The following is a 17,018-nucleotide window of genomic DNA, read 5'->3' as shown; positions in this document are numbered from 1 at the left end:
TACTGAAAGCAACACAGCAGAAGGAGTGTATGTAACCTGAAAATGGAAGAAATTACTGGACAGATGACATAGGAACATTGATGTTTAGCAAAGCAATAGGTACCCATAATGAAGACAGAAGATAAATAGACAGAGATGTAGGAGAAGGATAGGGCAATGTGTTTTTTGTGGAATTCATGGGGGAATAAAAGTACTTCATAAAGAGGAGAGGACTCATCTATGCAAGGGCTTTTGAAAGTTTTAAGACAAAAAGTGAAAATGGCAATAGGATTTAGACACAATTACTTGGTGAGACAGATTTCAGTGAGGTAAAGAGAGACAAAGTCAAATTTCAATGCCTAGATTTGCTAAGGAAGTGGGAAAATGCAGGTGACAATGAAAGGAAATTAGAGAATATCATTTGGTGGGAGGGGCTACGATGTCAGGGCAACTCTGCTGGTGAGTTGGTTGCTTAGTTAAAACAGAATAGACCTAAATGTGTTTAAATGCTGATAAATGCAGTCAGGATTGAAAAAGAAGTTGAAAATGAAGTTGAAAAAAACATGAAAAACAGAATAGGCCTCCCTCTGAGGAAGTGGGAATAAACAGCATTTCTTAAAAAACAAACAAACAAACAAACAAAACCCAAGTTCTAATGCTATGTCAAAGAGGAGACAAAACTTCCTTTATTTAAAAAAAAAAAAGTATAGATTCATGGTCCTGTGGCTACATTTACAAAGTTGGTGTCAGAATTTGAAGGCTTTGCTTTCTATTTAGTTGTGAAATGAGAGGTGAAGACACTTGTGATGGTAAATAGGTAAGACATAGGAACTGAAATTTGATGATAAAGTAAATGCATCAAGTCATTAGGAAGTATATATGCTTGTAATGTTGTTCCATACTATCTTGTAATGTTGTTCTAGAAGCTTTATCTGAGTTACTTAATTATAGCCTCAAATAATTCCATGAAATAGGTACTTTATTATTCTCCTTTTATAGGTGATAAAACTGAGAAGACTTGAGAGAGCTTTAATTAGCCACTGTAGAGAATGGAACAAATAACTAAGAAGGCACCTAGAGTTAGCAGGGCAGTAGTGAGAAGTCAGTTGCACTGAAGCTGATAAAATACTACTAATATCATCTTCACAGCTGTATCATATTCTCCAGCAGCATTCAGGGTTCCAGAGCAAGGTCCAGAGAAAGCTGGAAACTAGACCCCGCCCAGGGTTTACCCAATTGAGTTTAACAGAATCCCAATGAGGCTAAAGGAATAGGCAAAGGTAATGATGAGCCCTGGAGAGAACGCTGGGTAGGGAGAGAGAAAAAACAGAAGGGGAGCAATAGAGAGAAGCCACAGTGGTCAAGGGCTGGATAGCTTTGGGAGACTGTGTATGCTATGGGGAGCTACCAAAAGACAGTTGGAAGAATAAAACGCTGCGGACAGATGGTGAGTTGTCTGAATTCATGGCTTAGAGATTGTTCTACTTGATGGTTTGATCATAGCAGTGAGGTGTGAGTGGGTATTAAAAATAAAGAGAAGGTAACACTTATGTTAGTCAAGGAACTGAGAAGCCTGTACAGGAAAGCACCATGAGTTTATAAAGAAGATGGCAGGCCTTTGAATAAAGAGGAAGACAGATTTTACACTTCAGGAAAAAAAAAAAAAAAATGAAAGCCCCAGAAGTCGTCTGTTGCTGGCTGACAACTAAGTTAGGATGTCCCATTGTGTTTGGAAATAAGGTGACAAATAAGGGCTGAAAATAATCTAGCACGAGTCTAAAGGGGACATTGAAGAGTTAAGAAGATGCCAATTGTACCATCCAACCCTAAGAATGTCAAGTGTAGTGTAATGAACAGTAAATACCCAATTGCAAGGGCTACAAAGGAAAAATAGTTCTCCAGGGAAACCCAGTATTTGGTCAGTACAAAGCAGGGCTTTGAGTCGGGGAGTTAGTTCTCAGGAAGGGTCAATTAGGAGGATACCATGGAGAGGATGGGGAGTGTCGGAGAATAGGTCATAGGAAAGTAAACAGCTCTACGAAAAGGAGTGTGGGAAAATGAGGTGCCCCAAAGAACTGTCATTAGCTGGCCTACCATAACTGGGAATGTAAGGATGGCAGATTTCGCAGACAAATTTTCAGACTAAAATTGATGCAAGAGGAAAACAGCTCAGGTCATCAAAAGGAGAGTAGATAAACTGTCGGATATTTATACAATGAAATACAACTCAGCAATAAAAGAATCTACACATGCAATGACACAGAGAAGTCTGAAAAGCACTATGCTAAGAGGCTAGGCATTGAAGGTTGTTTACTTATAAATTTATGATATTAAAAATAAAATAAAGTAAAATCCTAGTTAAATAAAGTAAATAAATAGAGTAAAATAAAGTAAAACTATAGTTACAGAGAGCAGATCCACAACTGAGTCCTCTTGTGGTGGGTAGGATTGACTGTGAGGGGACATAAGAAATTTTCTGTGAGGATGGAGATGTTCTGTGTCTCAATAGGGGTGTGGGTTACATGTGTTTTGGCATCTGTCAAAATTGAATAAACTACATATCTAAGACCTATGCATCTCAATAGATATCAAATATATATCAATTTAAAAAATATCTCCAGCTGAGTGCAGTGGCTCGTGCCTGTAATCCCAGCACTTTGGGAGGCCGAGGCACGCAGATCATCTGAGGTCAGGAGTTCAAGACCAGCCTGGCCAATATGGTGAAAACCCATCTTTACTAAAACTGCAAAAATTAGCTGGGTGTGGTGGCGGGTGCCTGCAATCCAAGCTACTCGGGAGGCTGAGACAGGAGAATCATTGGAACCCAGGAGGCAGATGTTGCAGTGAGCTGAAATCGCACCATTGCACTCCAGCCTGGGCGACAGAGTGAGACTCTGTCTCAAAATAAATAAATAAATGAATAGTTCCAAAGCCCTTTAATAATCTATTTTGATCTAAGTTCTTTTGCTTCTAATGACTTGTTACCTCAGTGGTATGTTGAAAATTGGTATGTTGGGGGTTGATTGCTGACAACTGCCCCCAAAATTGGAAACACCGATACCCTACGGTGGTTGCATAGAACTCTGAGATTTATGGATGTGATACTGTTTGTTTGTTTGGTGGGTTTATATAGTAGATGCTCAACAAAAGTGAGTTGCAATAAGTTGACTGTTCTTCAATCACAAGAAAACAAGTGCTTTGTGTGATGCTGTCTTTAGGGTAAAGATCTAACATTAACTCACTGGCAATCCTTGGATTATGCTGGTAAGAGAGTCAAGAGGCTTTGCTTGAAATACTGATATATGCTACTATCATTGTTTTTTAGATCTGTGGCATTTTTATGTTGACAAGATTAGCATCTTTGCTCTCCCTTCTCTGTAATTTATGGTTGTTCTGACAAGGAGATTGCAGGAGTTACAATTAGGTCTGAGTTTATGATCAGTTATTTCTTTTGTTACAGTATTTACTTTCTTAAATATCAAACAAGTATATTTTTGCCCTAATAAAGAAAATATAATTTTGTATTTGCAACTAAACATAATTTATTGAAGTTATGTTTCTAGGAAAAAATGGCTGCATTCAGAGTTGCCAAAATTGACCATATTGGGAAGCATAAACATTTTTATATTGGTAGCTACACTACCTCACTGTTTTACTTATTTTACTGGAGAAAAAGGAAAATCCTGTCTGTCAGTTAAAGGAAGCTAAGTAAGAAAAAGTTATTTTAAAAATAATAAAAATATATATCATAAGAAAAAATAGAGTTTGAGAGGCATCCAGGAATTACAGAGCTTTCTTAAGGTACATTAAAGCATGGTAGAAAGAAAGCTAGACTCTAGGTGGAGTTCCGTCACCTACTCTACCCGTGTTTTTGGAAAAGACACAAACTCTACATACTTCACAGGATGCTGTCAGCACCAAACAAGATAATATATCTAAAAGTGTCCTGTATATCCCCCAAATTGTTGTTAATTTAATTATTTAGATAGCATGGAAGCAAGTAGATAAATCAAGCACCAAAAGAATTCTGTTTTATTTGTTTTTCTGATCAGTTTCTGTCCTATGTTCCAATACATCATCTAACCTCCAACTGTTCTTGTTCACTTGAGAATATGATAAGTACTTTAGTTCAAAGCCAAATCATTTTTTATTTAAATATAATAACTCATATATTTTGTAATTTAAAAAGCTTGGACTGGAATATTTATGTAGACTTTAATTCTAGCCGTTGGTGCTGACATCCAAAAGGAAGGTAAACATGTCATCAGTTTGGTTCCTCATTTATGCCATACCTAGCAAATGGCCGACTATGTAATACAGATTTGAAGCTTAATGGTATAAATTAATGGATAAACAAATGAACAACTGAATGAATGGTACGCAGAAGTTATAGCACATGGTGGCAATGAATACATTAGGTGATTAATAGGAATCATCAGGTTGTTTGAACTGGTCACCTCATATTTCATTATCTGGCCACCTCCTACTCATTTTGAAGGCCCAATACAAAAATATCTTCCACTAGAAAGCTTCACCTACCCCAGGTAGAAAGGACTCACTTACTCAGAACTGTGTCTATACCACTGTAAGAGCACCTATCCCACTGCGTGACAATTAGCATTGGCAGTCAACTCCGATAGCCCTAGCCTTCCTAGGGCAGGGGCTGTGCTTTGTGAACACACAGACCCTGGGACAATGCTCGATACAGAAGGTCTTAATGAAAACTTAAAGAGTCAGTTTAATAAAAGAGTGCTTTACATTTTCTTCAAATTCCTTTTAGAAGAGGAAAAGAGAACCTGTCAATCAAGTCATAAGCTCAGTAGACTTGGCAAGGAGAAAGAGTTAAACAGGCAGTCTTAGTATAGCTGAAAAGCTGCCTCGACCTTTTTTATTTTTCTCCTACATTTCAAACATTTGGGGCTGTCATTACGCAAAAACTTAGCACAAACATCTTCATTTGTATAACAGGAAAAGCCAGTTTGTGTTTTCATTCTGTAATTCTTGACTTACATTAAGATTATAAAGAGAGCCCATTCAATGGCTCTTCCCTTTCTTCCCAAAGCACAAAGACTCCCAATTACCTTTTGGTCATTTTCCCAAGGACATGGAGACTAAATTAAAAGAAAGTGAGCTCCTCCTCTTTCCTTTAGATTATAAATTCTTCGAGGGCAGAGTTTTCTTGTCTGTTTTGTTCACTGTTCTTCCTCAGCACTTAGAACTATGCCTGGCACAGAGCAGGTACTATTGTTTGGATGAATAAATATTTGATAAAAGCTGAAAGTTTTCTCATTTGAAAAAAATCTTTGTGTCCCATTCTAAGTATTAAAATGATAACTAAATGGAATTGCAGAAAATTAATTAACAGAAATCCTAAAAAGATATGTATGAAATTTCTTGTCATATGCTTCATTGATTCTTCTTATATCCATTTAAACTTGAAAATCGTATCAAGGAGTTTGAATTGTCCTAAATAAACGCAAGAAAATAAAGACAGTATCTTCAGCTTTATTGGTTTTATAATCTGTGTGCAACTTGATGAAGTTTGTTTAAAGAACTTTTTATTGAACGGGAAGGTTTAAGCATATTTCTTAATACTTCTATTGTGTAGCTTAAGTGTTTTTATTTTTCTTGTAAACATATAAAATGCAACTATGCAGTGAATCCACAAATGATCTGAGTCCTCTCAGTTTACTTAGCCTTTCTGATTGTGTTTCCTCTAGCATTACATTCAAAGCAAGGTTGATCAATATAAAAGTCACGAACCTAGCTATGTGGCTCCTGCACAGTTTATGGAAATGAATTCCAGGTGAAACTTTACAATAACCTGTTGTTGTAATTGGAGATATTAAATATAGGATATCTATCCTGTTGTTGCTATACATTGCACAGAACTGCTAAGTTAATACATTGCAAAAATAACTGCAATGGCAAATTTAAATTTTCTAACCATTTGGAATATTCCAAATATACCAAAAGTTATCTAGGGAAAAAAGTAATGTATATTCATATACCCACCACATAGTTTCAGTTTGCCATATTTGCTTCAAATTTTTCTTAAAGAACTTGATCTTCACAGATAGAGCTGAAGCTTTCTGTGAACTGTACAATCAATCACATTTCTCCCCCAATGAACTTCCCTTCCTGAGGGCCTACTCTCCTAAATTTTGTGTGTATCATTCTTATGCATAGTTTCATTCTTTTACAAAATGATTTCTCTCTGAAGGATATAAAACAACATTTTGCCTGTTTCTTTAAGCTTTATATATACACCACATTTACATTATGCTCAGCACAGAATAAGGACCCAATAAATGTTACTCTATTTGATATGCCACATGCTTTATTTCCTCTTAACGTTGCATCTGAGACTTAGCCAAATTGATACATGTAGTTCCAAATAATTTGCTTCAGCTGTGTTCTTGGGCTCTGTTGTGTGAGTATGCCACAAAGCCAATCAAGTCTTTCCTATCTGAAAGTGCCCTTTTCTTTTTCCCATTTCTTTCCTTTATTTTTAGGGGCAGGGAGACAGGGTCTCACTGTGTCATCCAGGCTGGAGTGCAGGGATACTATCACGGCTCACTGGAGCTTCAAACTCCCAGGCTCAAGCGCTTTTCCCACTTCAGCCTCCCAGGTAGCTGGGAATACGGGTGACACTACGCCTGGCTAATTTTTTTTTTTTTTTTTTTTTTTTTTTTAGTAGAGATTAGGTCTCACTAGGTTGCCCAGACTGGTTTCAAACTCCGGAGCTCAAGTGATCCTCCTGCCTCAGCCTCCTGACTAGCTGAGATTACAGGTGTGAGCCATTGTACCAGCTTGAAAGTGCCCTTTTATTTCTCTCCTGCAGTGACCGCTGACGCCTAGCCATCAACTAGAGGCTGTTCCTCTACTGCCACCCCCTGCAGCCTGCCTACTGGTTTTATAAGGTACTGGGTTGGTGTAAAGTGATATTTTTCTGTGCTAATAGGAGAAAACTGTTGGTTCTACTTAATAGACATAATATTAGAGGTCTTAAAGTGATTAAGTATGCAGACTATGTAAATCAAATAAATAAGTAAGTATATGAAAGAACAAGTAAAAGAAAGACCTTCTAACAAGCATATTTGTATATTATTTTTAATACAAATAACGCCATAATTAAGTCTATTTGTATTTCCTTGCTCACATACCAGTGAGTTTTTCTTGAATCATAGTTAATAGAATGGCTAGGTTGAAAATATGCATATTTTTATTTACTAGATACTACAAAATTGCTCTGCAAATTGGTTTTAGCAATCTATTCAGACAATAGGGTCTAAGAATTTCCCTTTCTAAGCATATTTGCCAACACATGTTATTTTAAGAATTTAAAATGTTTTAGCAGTCTGATAGGTGTGAAACATTATCTCAATGTTTTTACATAAATTTCAACAATTTCTAGAAATGTTGAGCATCTTGTTAACTTCTTGATTGGTCAATCCAATCTGCTCTCTTCTGGAAATTGCCTGCTTGAATTTTTTGTCTATGTTTCTATTAGTTATTGTCATTTTATGTTTCTATTAGTTATTGTCTATGTTTCTATTAGTTATTGTTAATTTGTAGGAATTCTTTATAAATTTGAAATACTGATCCTAGGTTGTTTATATATGTCGCAAATATCTACCCCCAGTCAGTAACTTTACTTCCTTTGTTTATAGTATTTTTGGTTGACCAGGACTTTTATTTATTTATTTGTTTGTTTGTTTTAGAGATAGACTCTCTCTGTCACCCAGGCAGAGTGCAGTGATGTGATCATAGCTCACTGCAGCCTCAAACGCCTTGGCTCAAGCAATCTTTCCCTTTTCAGTCTTTTGAGTAGCCAGGACTACAGATGTGTTCTACGATTCCTGGCTAACTTTTAAATTTTTGGTAGAGACAGGGTCTCAGTAGAACATGACATTTTAAAATGTTAATGTAGACCAATTTATCAACACTTTTATTCAGGTTCTGTAATTTTATTTTTCATTTAAAAACCCATTCTCCATTGTGAGTGTATAAAAAGTTACATATTTTATTTTTTAGAAATTAATGTTTGCTTTATATAATTAGGTATTAACCTACATGGAACTGATTTTTGTGTACTTGAAATGTACAGAATTATTTATATGTTCTACATGCATAGCAAAGGACTCCAGGTTATTTATTTACCCATCTATTTTTTATTCACTGATTTCTAATGCCATCTCTACTATGCATCCCATTTACATTTGCATGTAGACAGGCAAGGTATTTTTTTTTCCTGGATTAAAAAATCTAGATCAAACAGATAGTAGGTTATTTTAGTCAGCTCAGGCTGCTGTAACAAAATACTATGGGCAGCTTAAACAACAGACATTTATTTCTCACAGTTCTGGAAGCTCTGAAGTCCAAGATGAAGGTGGCAGCAGCTTGTGTGTCTGGTGAGTGTCTGCTTCCTGGCTTGCAGATGGCTACCTCTGGCGGTGGCTGTGTCCTCACATGACTTTTCTAGGGTGTGCTCATGAAGAGAGAAAGCAAGCTCCTCCTCTTCTAGTAAGGACACAAATCTCATTATGAAGACACCTCTCTCATTACCTCATCTAAACCTAATTATTCCCTTCAGGCCTCACCTCTAAGTCCCATCACATTAGGGTTTAGGGCTCCCACTATATGAACGGTGGGGAGAGACACAAACATTCAATCCATAACATGGATATTTAATAAATGTTCTTTGACTCGTGAAAAGGTAATTTAAACTGATTCCCTGCAGCAGCCTATCATTTAGAAGTCTTTTAGTTCATCTCTTCCCTCAATGGATATATTGCTAACCTTAGTTATAGAGGAGGCATATTACTGTGCATTTAGCTTACAATATTCCAAATATAGACATCTGGGGAATCAAAAAGAGAAGAAGAGAAACAATATTAGTGTCTTGAGTGACTCTGTCTTCCCTTTCCTGAAATGAATATAACCAAAAGGGTCATGAACAGTGAACAGGGGGACATGAAGTAGCCGCGCCTTCAGTGGGTATGTTTCTGGGAGACTCTGTCAGTGTGAGCATCTTGTAGTGTGTTAAGTCTAGTTTAGAAATACAGTAGTCCATTCTTATTGTGGTTTTGCTTTTTCATGGCATCACTTACCTGTGGTCAACTGCAGTCCAAAAATATTAAGATATTTTGAGAAAGAGAGAAACAGAGAGAGACCACATTCACATAACTTGTATTACAGTAGATTGTTCTAATTTTTCTACTTTATTATTGTGGTTGTTAATCTCTCACTGTGCCTAATTTGGAAATTCATCGTAAGGTATGCATGCATGGTAAAAAAAAAAAAAAGCATGGTACAGTATATGTACAGTCTGGTAAAATGTATGGTTTCAGGCATCCATTTGGGGTCTCGGAATGTATCCCGCCAAGAATATGAGGGCACTACTGTAGTATCTTTATTTATTTTTATTTATTTTATTTATTTTTTGAGACAGAGTTTCACTCTTGTTGCCCATACTGGACAACCTCCGCCTCCCAGGTTCAAGTGATTCTCCTGCCTCAGCCTCCCAAATAGCTAGGATCACAGGCATGCACCACCACACCCAGCTAATTTTGTACTTTTAGTGGAGATGGGTTTCACCTTGTTGGCCAGGCTGGCTCAAACTCCTGACCTCAGGTGATCCTCCCTCCTTGGCCTCCCAAAGTTCTGGGATTACAGGCATGAGCCACCGCACCTGGCCTACTGTACTATTTTTAAATACTATTTTACTGCAGAAGATTGCATACACAAATCTATTTACAATGCACTTTATGTCCAGCTTAATGGATTTCTAAGGGCAATTTTACTAGACATGGTTTTCACCGTAACTACTGACTTTAAATCCTAATTTCTGAGTCAAACATGGCTCCACTATAATCAATGTGTCAATGGACCACCAAAATACTGCTTTATCTTGAACAAGAGGTACAGATACAAATAAAACAGCTTTTAGTATTTCCTCATAAGCAGTGGGGAATGGGGAGATGCAAGGGTCTGCCATTAGATCAGCATGTCTTGGTTCTCAAGGTAAACATAGGCATACCAGGACACTACAAATCTGGAAGCACTGTTTACCAGCGACATCTGGGCAACAGTTTGGCCTTTTCCTTCTGGATGAAAATATGACCTGTTGACACTGTGTTCATTTCAAGAACCATGAAGTACCTGCAATGGACTGAGTGTTCGTGTACCTCCCACATTCATATGTTAAAAAACTAACCCCTGATGTAATAAGCCTCCCACCACCTTTGGCAGGTAATTAGGTCATGTGGGTAGAGCCCTCATGATGGAATTAGTACCCTTTAAAGGAGAGACACACAAAGCTTGCCCCTTTCCCTGTCTCTACCATACGAAGATACACTCTGTAAACAGCAAAGGGATCTTTACCAAGAACATGACCAAGATAGCCCCTTGATCTTGGGCTTTCAGCTGCCAAAACTGTGAAAAATGAATTGTGTTGTTAAAGCCTCCCAGTCTTTAGTATTCTGTTATGGCAGCCCAAACTGACTAAGGTAGTGTCAAACATTATAAAGTCACAGAAAGGGACACACTAAATTTAAAAGAGTTTGACTCTACAAAGAAGTGAGTTTCTCAAAGCTGGAGAGAACTGCTTTGCTCAGACAGCGGCACTACTGAGTAATCCCTTTAGAAACAGGTGACCAATCAAAGCTATTCAGGTACTGGCTGCAGCTGCCAATTCTCTGTGTGACCAGCTCACTTTTGATATAATTTTATTAGCTTATTATATCAGAAACTTAATCTAACTTAGTCGGGTGTGGGGTCTTATCCAGACAATTTATACCTTACCTGAAACACATCATTGGATTATTTCTGCAATGGCAAGTATAATCAGAATAACTTTACTGTCAATTTATTATACCATAAAGGTTTGTCTACTTGAGGAACTGAAAGGAGAACTCATTCTTTAAAGCATAAGAAAAATGTCCTTGCGGACTTAATTGTAAGATGTTAGCTCTCATAGACATCTCAGAGACTACCAAGTCCTACAAAAATTGATAAAGATCTGAAAAACAGAGACACTGAGCAGTCCAAGGTCATCCTACTAAGAGGCAGAGCTGGTCTTGAATACAGATTTTCGAAATCTTTGTGCCGCTGTTGGACCCACAAACCGAATGCCAATAAGCAAACCAGAACCTATCAATGTAGCTATTTTCTTCCTAAACAATTTACTACCTCAGGACATGGAGACCTAAATCTTTATGTTCCTAAGAGTTCATACTGAAGGACACAATAACAATGATGTGAACTGTGATTATCTGTACAACTCACTTATAATTTTTTTAAATGGACAATGGCTTTAATTTTAGTCCACTAACTGTATTTTCCCAGAGTTATTTACTGTCTCAGAGAGTACCAGGTGTTACATGGACACTCAGGTCTCAACAACATGGAAGTAGGACGTGCAATTTTTCTTGAAGATTATTAAAATCATAGTGACAATAATAGGACATATAACAATATAACGGCTAACACATATTGAGTGCTTACATTTAGTATTAAAGTTCTATCTAAGTACTTAATATGTATACATTTATTTAATTCTCACAACAAACCTATGTGGTAGGTATTATTTACCTCTGAGGAAACTGAAAAATAGAGGAGTTATATACTTTGTGGAGAAAGGATTTGAATCCAGGAATCCTTCCTTAGAATTCACACCCTTAGCCATTCTTTACTGAAATAGTCCTACACAAAAATAAGGAGAAGGAATACAGACCTCTTCCTTACCTTTCTGAATGTAGAATTTTAGTTCAGTAAAGAGGCAATTTGATAACCAGATTGCTGGTACCATGAAGGAGTTAATGATGCTTCTCAGGTGGAAATTTCCTGTGTGGGAGTAATTCACACTCTGGAAAAATGTGGCCCAATATGTTAACATGATGAGCAAATAAGTTCTATCTATTGAGGTGTCGAGGTTGACATATTACTTAGCATATTCTCTATACCCTGCAGATAGCAGCATCTGTATAATGTAGTCGAAATAAATAAGACTTTGAGTGTATGGGAAAGATAATCACATATCACTTTACATATAAACATAAACTTGTCTGCTGTACCTGCTTGTCACAACTCGAGTTCTAAAAGAAGATGAGGCATTTCCAAAGAGCATCTGCCTCAGCCACTAGCTTTATTGTTTCAATTACAGCTGTTTCCCTCTCAGATGTCAGAAATGCCACCACAGTTGACAGGACCCCCTTCAAGAGGGAAACAATATATGCTCAAGTTCTCAAAAACTCCCATGAGTATAAGAAGAAGGTCCAACTAGTGTATAAAGAGGGGTAATATCATTTCCATTGTCATTAAAGATGTCTATTCTAAAATGCAATAATTGTTCCTATGTTGGTGAAAGAGTAGTCAATATATTGTTGAAGCCAATACAGATAGATACAGAGTCTTGGAGATGTATCTCAGAAACTTTTCATTCTGGGGAATTGGCAGTTAAGAAATGATTCCCAATACAGGAAACAATTCATGCTGAAGGCCACATGACATGTAGTTGTGTGAAAGCAGAAACTTCTTTGCTGAACAAAAATGGAAAAGCTATTAAATAAATATGGTGCATCCATGTGAAGGAATACTATGCAATAACTAAATGTCACACTTAAAAAGTGAAAATCAGGGAATAGAAAACTATAAATATAATATGATTTTTGCAAATTTTTGAAAAAAATTGTGTTTTATTTATAATTGGCACATAATTATTAAACATGTTTCTGGGCTATAGTATGATGTTTCAGTGAATATATATATTGTATAATGACCAAATCAGTATAGTCACCAAATCCATCACTTTAAACATTCATCATTTCTTTGTGGTGATAACGTTAAAAATCTTCTAACTACCTTGAAATATACATTACATTGCTATTTGCTATAGTCACCCTACTCTGTAATTAAACATCAGCACTTACTCTTTTTGTTCAACCCTAATTTTGTACAGTTGACCAACCTCTTCAGGTCCTCCCTCCCATCTGCTCACCTCAGCCTCTGGTAACCAGTATTCTACTCTCTATTTCTATGAAATAAACTTTTTTGGATTCTACATATGACTGAGATCATGCAGTATTTGTCTTTCTATGCCTGACTTATTTCACTTAACGTAATGTTCTCCAGGTGTATCCATGTTGTTGCAAATTACAGAATTTCATTCTGTTTTATGCCTGAATAGCATTCCATTGTGTGTGTATGTGTGTGTGACACACACACAGAGAGAGAGAGAGAGAGAGAGAGAGAGAGAGAGAGAGAGAGAGAGAGACAGAGAGAGAGGGAGCAGAGAGAGAGAGATCACATTCTGTTTTATGGCTGAGTAGCATTCTATTGTGTGTGTGTGTGTGTGTGTCTGATATATCTATATCTATCTCTCTCTCTCTACATATATATATCACATTTTCTTTATTCATTCATCTGTAGATGGGCATTTACATTGATCCATATCTTGGATATTGTAAATAGTGCTGCAATAAATATGAAGTGCAGATATCTCTTTGACATACTGATTTCATTTCCTTTGAATATGTACCCAGTACTGAGATTGCTGGATCATATGACAGTTCTATTTTTCTTAAAAATCTTTATATTGTTTTCTATAATGGCTGTACTAATTTACATTCTCACCAACAGTGCATAAGAGTTCCCTTTTCTCCACATTCTTGCTAGTACTTGTTATGTTTTTGTTCTTTTGATAATAACCATTCTAACAAGTATGGGGTGATATCTTCTCTAGTTTGATTCGCATTTCCCTGATAATTAGTGATATTTTGCTTTTTAAAATGTACCTGTTGGCTATTTGTGTGTCTGGTTTTGATAGTTGCCTATTTTGGTCTTTTGCCCATTTTTAATCAAGTTATTATTATTTTTTGGTACTAATTTGTTTGAGTTCCTTATATAGTCTGGATTTTAACCCCTTGTCATTGCATACTTTGAAAATACTTTCATCCATTTTGTAGATTCTGTCTCCATTCTGTTGATTGTTTCTTTGGCTGTGCAGAATCTTTTTAATTTGATGTAATCTCATTTTTAATTTTTGCTTTTTGTTGCCTGTGCTTTGAGGTCTTATTTTTAAAATCCTTGCCAAGTTCAATTTCATGAAGTGTTTCCCTTATGTTTTCTTCTAGTTTCATAGTTTGAGGTCTTTCATGTAGGTCCTTAATTCATTTAGAATTGATTTTTGTATATGGTGGTAGGTAGGGATCTAGTTTCATCAGTCTGCATGTGGATATCCAATTTTCCCGGCACCATTTGTTAAAGAGACTGTCCTGTTCCCAATATGTGTTCTTGGCACCTTTATAAAAAATCAATTATCTGTATATGCATGGATTTATTTTTGAGCTCTCTATCATGTTCCCTTGGTCTAGGTGTCTGTTTCTGTGCCAGTATCATGCTGTCTTGTTTACTTTGTGGAATATTTTCATGTCAAGTAGTGTGATGCCTCTAGGTTTGGTCATTCTGTCAAGACTGTTTACCTATCCAGGATCTTTTGCATTTTCAAATAAATACTAAGATCTTAAAAATTTTTTGTAGTCTACATTCTCATTTTCTCCTCCTTTTATCCTTCTTCCCTTTTCTTCCCCATTTCCTCTCTCAAACATCAGAAAGATACATTGGAGGAAGTTAGGTTACAAAAAAAAAATCAAAATGGTGAAAGCGGTTTTCTGTAAATTAATTGGTCACTATTATTTCACCTTAAAGATGTAAAATTTGAGAATTAAATATGTTAAACAGATTTGCCCAAGGAATACAGAACTACTAAGCCTGGGTGGTGCCATGTCATGCTTCTTCCTGCCTACCTACTGAATTTAATCCTCCGATTCCTCAATTGTAAAAGGATGATCTTTCTGAGCTCTTCAAATACTGATGTGACCAAGTCCAGCCTGATATATTTGTATGATTTTCACATTTGCACCACGAAAAAGTGTGTCAAGTAAGTTAACAAGGTAATCGAATTATGTTAATAGAACTATCAGGCCTTTAATGTGTATGTATGTGAAAACAAGTTTGAATTGAAATGAATTCTTTTAAATAAATGAGCAGATCTAAAAATGCTTCCTTCAGTCATTTATTCATTCACTTGCCATGAATTTATTGAGCACCTTTGGTGTCTCAGACCTTGTGCTTGATACTAGGGATAGAAAAATCAGTAACATAGGTCCTACTCTCAAGAAGTTCACTGTCAAGTGAAACCTCTGTCTCTCTCTCTCTCTCACACACACACACACACACACGCACACACACGCACACACACGCACACACACGCACGCACACACACACACACGCGCACACACGCACACACACACACATTAAAGCTACACACATACTGTGGTAATTATAATGATAGTTATGTGCCCAGGTATTAGAGAGGCAAACAAAATATTAACACAACTATCCAGCCTGTGAAGAATTTTTGGAAACAAGAAGAGAATGTCTTAGTGAAATTACAGAGTATGAATAGTTATCTAAAAAGGGATAAGAAAGAATATTCCAAAGACAAGAACACTCTGAGTTTAAAGTGAAGAGTGGCAAGTCATGAGTTTGGCCAGTTGGAGTAGACAAGAGAGAAACATGTTCACCTGTGAAAAAATTCAGACTTGAATCACTGGAGAGAATTGACAAAATCTCAAAGCAAATGCTTCTGTTTATCTCCACTTTTATTTTCAACAGCTGCTGGAACTCTGTAACGGCTTTATAAGAGACAGCCTTTTGTGGGTCAAGCCATGATCCTATAGACCAGTTCGTGTAAAAGATAGAGAGAATCTAAATTAGGGCAGTGGTAGCACGGATAGAACAGAAAGGATAAATCCAAAAAATAATTAAATTAATCTACATTAATCTAAAGGTATGGGCATTTCAAACATATACACATCCACAGCTTAGTATACAATTTTAGAGAGTTCAAATATCTCAGAGCTCATCCTAATAGTCCATTAATCCTCATTGAAGGTTCCTTTGTCTGCAATAAGTAAAACTGTGATGAATGCCTATGGAAATTAGTTGGAATTAGTTTTCAGTTGAAATTATTATACTAGCATTGCTTTTAAGCACTTAATAATTAAGATGGCCTACTCCTCAAACTACTGAGTAAAATTTTATTTTAGATAGGATTTCTTAGGAAATAAAAGTATTCTGCTTTTCCTATAAAAAAAAAAAGATTCATTATTTCATTTTCCCAAGGTACATACAAGCTTGGAATTCCTAAGGCACAAAACAAAACACATAACTGATGCATGAAAAAGCTAAATGAATTTGCACGAGGTCGTCTATGTGACATATATTTAATACCTTGTTAAGTGAGGACTTGCTAAGTCCAAAACTATAACTGTAGAACACGTATGTAATTGAGTAAGTGGAGAGAGATATTTTAACCTTTAAGTCGTAGGTGTCAACTCTATGAAATGTACTTTTTAAATATCACACACAATATAGCTTTTATATGTTTTACTATGACAAAATTGAAAGTTATATTGATCAAATTTTGCATTCTTAAGTAGCAAAGATGTAGAATTGAAATAAAGAAAATATATGGATGGCCATATCATTTAGTAGAGGTGTGGTTCAGATTTTCAGCATATTGGATGCCAATAAAAAGTGACAGTGAAACCACCAAACGACAGCATATAGTTACTTCAATTTTGATTATTTGGCCTTTGACTATTTCCTCCTTGACTCTATCCACATGACCAAACTATGGATAGGGGAAGGAGTGAATTACTGTAATTAAAAAAATAGGCTAAAATTATCAGCATTGTGAAAGAGAAAAATAAGAAAAGTGAAAATTGATAATTTATAAACTGGGTATTTCATGAATAACCCAAATTTACTCTATGAAACTTTTAATTTAATTACACAAAATGGTAAGAACTTAAAATCTCTTTAAAAAATTAGTAAGTAAAATGATAATAAGTGATGTTCTATTTATTGACTTTATGAGGGTTACATGAGAATGTTCATTTTGAGATTATTTATTGAACTACATGCACTTTTCTATACTTACATTAGCTTCCTAAAGACCTTTAAAGTCTGAA

The 17,018-nt window shown here is 36.1% G+C and overlaps 1 long non-coding RNA gene across 1 annotated transcript in view; it reads left to right on the top strand.

Moving 5' to 3' along the window:
* The window catches only part of LOC106996838 (uncharacterized), a 165,453-nt gene that overhangs the window by 145,074 nt on the left and 3,361 nt on the right, over positions 1-17,018 (top strand). The window lies entirely within an intron of this gene.

This window comes from Macaca mulatta, chromosome 2 (assembly GCF_049350105.2).
Source record: "Macaca mulatta isolate MMU2019108-1 chromosome 2, T2T-MMU8v2.0, whole genome shotgun sequence".
Classification (NCBI taxonomy): domain Eukaryota; kingdom Metazoa; phylum Chordata; class Mammalia; order Primates; family Cercopithecidae; genus Macaca; species Macaca mulatta.
The sequence above is the reverse complement of the archived record's forward strand: the minus strand, read 5'-3'. Positions and strand labels throughout refer to the sequence as shown.